Here is a 4,845-nt window from a genome sequence, read left to right on the forward strand (position 1 = left end):
ATTTGTATGCCGCACGCTCATAGTTGCATTCATGTTAAATATGCTCATGATGATGGAGAAGATAATTCCAATCAAAAAAAATGATGGAGAAGATAATAACATGACTTAATAATCACAAAACTCCTCCGTCATCGATGGGATCGGGTCATAGTGCCACCAAATCGAGCTTCTCGAGTGCAACCACACTTGCCTTTACGGGAGGGCCCTAATGCGATCTATTGCCATGCCTCTCACCGGTGCCTCCAACGAGGGAAGGTTATGGGCGCGCGCTACCCTGATCAGGTAGGCGGACATAAGCCTTGTGTGCCTAGGTTTGTTTTTGAGCTCATGTCCCCGTTTGGGACCATTTATGTTTTGCCATGACGGTGGCCATTGATGCCTTTGGTAGGCACGGGGCCACCCAGGACTGGACCCAAAAAGGGGTGTTGGTCGAAGTGGCCGGGAGAGTGTCATGGCAGTAGGTCGGTTTTGTCGAAACGCCGTTGGTCCACCCGAATGGGAGTGCGAGGCGATGGGTTCTGTGGTGTGAGTAAAGTGCGGTACCTCTGCAGAGTGTGTGTTAAATCTATCGATAGCCGCGTCCTCGGTCATGGGCACAGTTTGTAGTAGGTCACACTATCGGGTCTTGGTCGAAATGGAGGATAAACCTGAAATAACTAATGTGACAAATAATGTGCTATAAAGAATGTGATGACTTGGACTATGAGATAGTCGTGAGAAGTCATGGTGATGCTCTAAGATGATCACGAGACGAGGTCTCGGTGATTCATGAGTTTGCTCCGAGGAGCCGTGGCAGAGTAAGGGATTGTTGCATAAAGTTAATACAATGTCTCCACAGGAGGTAACTGGTAGTTTATTTTCAGCATAGTTTATGCATGAATCCATGTCACGTAGATGCATTTATGCTATGCCATGTTATGTTGATGCCATGTTAAAGATATGTTTTGATATGCCATGTTATTGCAATGTTAGAAAATGCTATGATGTTGTCCTTATTTAGTTTGATCTATGTCTCTTGATAATATCATGCCATGCTTAGTTTCTGTTATGAGGCAGGTTGTTGCATGCGCTTGGTTTTTACTTTGTCATCTGTTTGTTTGGACGATATGTATTTGGTTGTCTTGCAAGTACATTCAATGTACTGACCTGGCGTGTCATGCCAGTTTGTAGGTCGTGCCTGGATTAATTGCTTGATTGGTCGCGCTAGGTCGTAACCTTGCCAGTCCTGTGAGTTGTGGAGCCCAGCCCGAGTCGACGTGTTGCCAAACCAAGACTTCCGTCGCCATTTAGATAGCCTTAGAGCTATGCCAGATGATTGTATTCATCAATGATGTAATCCTCTATACATGTATTTGATGAATATTCTTGTACCTGGAATGATGTATCATGGACCTGTCGTGCGTCAGGTGTTATCCTGGGCTGACGTGCGAAGGCCCCCTGCTCCATGCAGATCGGGGTGCCACACTTATTTTCCTCGAAAATGACATAATAACCTTACTAAGCTCCGAAAAGACCTATTTACCTAGGTTAGCTCTAAAGTGACCTGCACTTAGCATTTTTTCCTCCGAAATGGCTTAATATGCTTAGTTAGCTAAAAATGGTATAATTACCTAGGTTACCTTAGTTAGAAGAAGAAGAAGATAAAGAAGAGGAGAAAAACAAAGAGAAGAAAAAGTCGTCTTCTTCTTCTTCTTCTAGTCTTCTTCTTCTTCCTCTTCTTCTTCTAACTTTCTTCTTTCCCAGTTTGCAGATTTGCTTCAGATCACGGAAGCTTGCGTTGATGGAGTCTACTCTTCTCCTTGTCCTTCCTTTTTGTTTTGATTTTGTAGGATGAACAATGTGAAACTTGCTACCTATATATGTATGTATGAATGAAACCATTGTATGCTTGTTGTTGGATATGTTGGCTATATATATGTTGGATATAGACTTTTGATTTGGTATGTATATGTGTTGGATGATCATACCCATATGGCAGGGATATGTATGCTTGTTGAAAGTATTTTAAAATGAATATATATATATATATATGAAATTGATTGAATTTAAGACAAAACCGAATTAACAAGGGTAATACAGGCACTTTGTTGTCTGCCATCAGATGGCAAAGAGGTTTCCCGTCCGCCCGCAGACGACAAAGCTGCCACGTGGCAGCTACCTGTGCAACCTGGGAGGCACTGGGCTAGCCTATTTGGACACTTTGCCGTCTGCTAGCAAACGGCAAAGACCTTTGCATCTTTGTCGTCTGCCAGCAGACGGCATAACAAGCCACGTGGCAGCTACCTAGGGGGCACATGGGCTGGCTATTTGGACACTTTGTCGATGGCTGGCAGACGACAAAGCCTTTGCATCTTTGCCATCTGCCAGTAGACGGCAAAGCACGCCGTTAACACCCTAACGGACCTAACCCTACCCCTCTGTCGTCCATGCCCTTTGCCGTCTGCTTGCCCTAGATGGCTGACGACAAACTTTTTTGCCGTCCGCTTTATTAAAGCAGACGGCAAAGAAGCCATTTGTCGTATTTCGTTCAGCCGGACGTGGGGCCGTCTGCTAGCTGATGGCAAAGGCCTTTGCCGTCCGCCAGGCATGCCTTTGCCGTCAGCCATGGCAGACGGCAAAGTGCATGATTCGAAAGCATTCCCTCTTAACCCACAAATAGGCCGATACACCTACTCATTCTACATCTGCTAGTCCATCCTGGAAGAGGTCACACTAACTACTCAACTAAGCCAGAACTCATGTTAGCTTGTGGCTGCACACGTAAGCTTCTAGACATGAAAACACGTTTGATCGCTTTGAGCCTGAGCGGACGGACCACTAGTGGTGCACCACCATAGATTTCCCATGCATGCCCCATTGTACTTTGCCACCACTCAACCAATTTCTGCCCAGGTAGTACATTTAAAAGTCCTGGTCCTGATTACTACTTTGTCACTCATGTCTCACCATGAACACTTCCCAATCCACGTCTACATTAGCGAGGCAAAAATAAACTTACACGATGGTTACAAAGGTTGTATACTTCAACGCTACCTCAAATGAACTGCTAGGTAAGAGCATAGCCACCCGACATAAAATTCCTACCATGCAATCCTACCACAAAGGAATAAGTGCATACATAAAACATAGGTAATTGAAAGAATGGTCAAATATGTACTTGCCTTGGTACTGGTGATTCAACTCTAGAGAACGATAGTAATTTTCTTCGCACTCCGGACAATCTATCGTCGAAGTAAATAAACATACATAAGGAATCATTTCATAGAACCAAAGTAACATGCAACACGAAAAGACTAGGAAAATCCAAATGAAAATCCAACACACTTTAACTTGCACAGATTTTCTAAGTGCAAAAACAACATGTGACATAGGGTTCAAAATGAGATGTGAATTAAAGTGCATACAAGGCATAGGAGTAAAACTATCATGGAGAGATCCTAATTGACTGGAAAATATTGTGACAATGGTCCGAGTCATAGGGTCTAGCTATGGTGACCAAGTGCAAAAATTACCAATTCAAACGGAGTTACCGTTTACAAGATGTTGCCAATTAAAGATTGGATCCAAATCTAAATAAAATTCAAATTTGAAATTAGCAAAAGTTTGCAAGGATGATATCATTGGATAGATCTAATTATGACAAAGAATTTGCCGCTGGTTTCATTGAGTTTGGATCTACGGTTAAAATTTTTGTGGCTCGTTGAAGTACCGGTTCGAAGAGAGAGGAAAACCTAGACTAAAAGAAACGAGGAATGAAGCGGTGGCTCACAACGGGGCAAAGGCGGCGGCAGGAGGCTCAGCATCGGCGGGGCGGCGGTTGCGGCGGTCCTCGGCGCCGGGGAAGTAGATGGGGAAGAAGAGTGCGACACGGGCGTCCCAACGGTGGTGGCGGCATGCGTTGGGGTGGCCAGGGTCGAGCAAGGGCTCGCGGCGGAGCTCCGGTGCTCCGGCGGGACGCAGTGTCATCCGTGCGGCGGCTCCGACGATCTAGGCACAAAACAAAAATGTCAACGGGATGCGGTAGCACAAGAGAAGAAGATTGACAGAATAAATGGACGTCGGGGTGTGCCACCAGCGACGAATTTGACAGCGGAGCGGCTCGGCTCCGACGAGATGCACACGACGACGGCGGCGGCTAGAAGCGGCGAGAGGGTTAGCGGGACGGCGGGGTCAAGAGAGGGGGTCACTGGGCTTTTATAGGCAAGGGCAGCGGTGCGGGGAGCGACGGATACGGCTTTTCCGCGAGACTTCGCCGACGGTTGCGGGCGGGCACGGCGTTGTGGCTTATCCGAGCGGGAGGCGCGGGAGGTTGGGGATGGCCTGACGGATGGGTCCTGCCAGTTAGTGGCGGCGGCGGGAGGCGAGTGAAGGAGGGACGGGGCGGGCGGCCGACGCGAAACGCCTTCGGGCGCGGGACAGGCCGTGGGCTGAATTTGGCTGTGGGCCGGTTGAGTGCGCTCCTGGGCCGAACATTGTTCCGGTCCAGGCGGAGCTTTATTTTTTTTTAACAGAAAACTCTTTGAGGTCCAAAACAAATTCAAATGAATTTCTACAAATAGCACATAAATTTCTAAAATTAGTATTGAAAATATAGAGAATAATGAACATTAATTCTAGCACATATAATTTTGAAAATAATTTTTTGATGCAATAAATGCACTTTAGGCCAAATAATTATCAAATAAACTCCAAATATTATTCTAATAATTTTCCTAACTCTTTTATATTTGAGGAAGTCATTTTATCCCCTCTCTTTATTTTATAGAAATGATCGTGAAACTCAAAATGGAGAACTTTTTCAAAAGTGATTCAAATCACTCCCCACTCTATTTCATATATTTTGAA

General features: G+C 45.6%; 1 long non-coding RNA gene across 1 annotated transcript; it reads right to left on the reverse strand.

Moving 5' to 3' along the window:
- Nucleotides 1-1,590: 1,590 nt before the first annotated feature.
- On the reverse strand, nucleotides 1,591-4,320 carry LOC123074510 (uncharacterized). The gene is made up of 3 exons (XR_006435997.1): nucleotides 4,073-4,320; nucleotides 3,770-3,987; nucleotides 1,591-3,221 (listed from the first exon to the last, which is right to left on the reverse strand). It is a non-coding gene; the product is annotated as an uncharacterized lncRNA (long non-coding RNA).
- Nucleotides 4,321-4,845: the final 525 nt, after the last annotated feature.

This window comes from Triticum aestivum, chromosome 3D, assembly GCF_018294505.1.
Source record: "Triticum aestivum cultivar Chinese Spring chromosome 3D, IWGSC CS RefSeq v2.1, whole genome shotgun sequence".
Taxonomy (NCBI): domain Eukaryota; kingdom Viridiplantae; phylum Streptophyta; class Magnoliopsida; order Poales; family Poaceae; genus Triticum; species Triticum aestivum.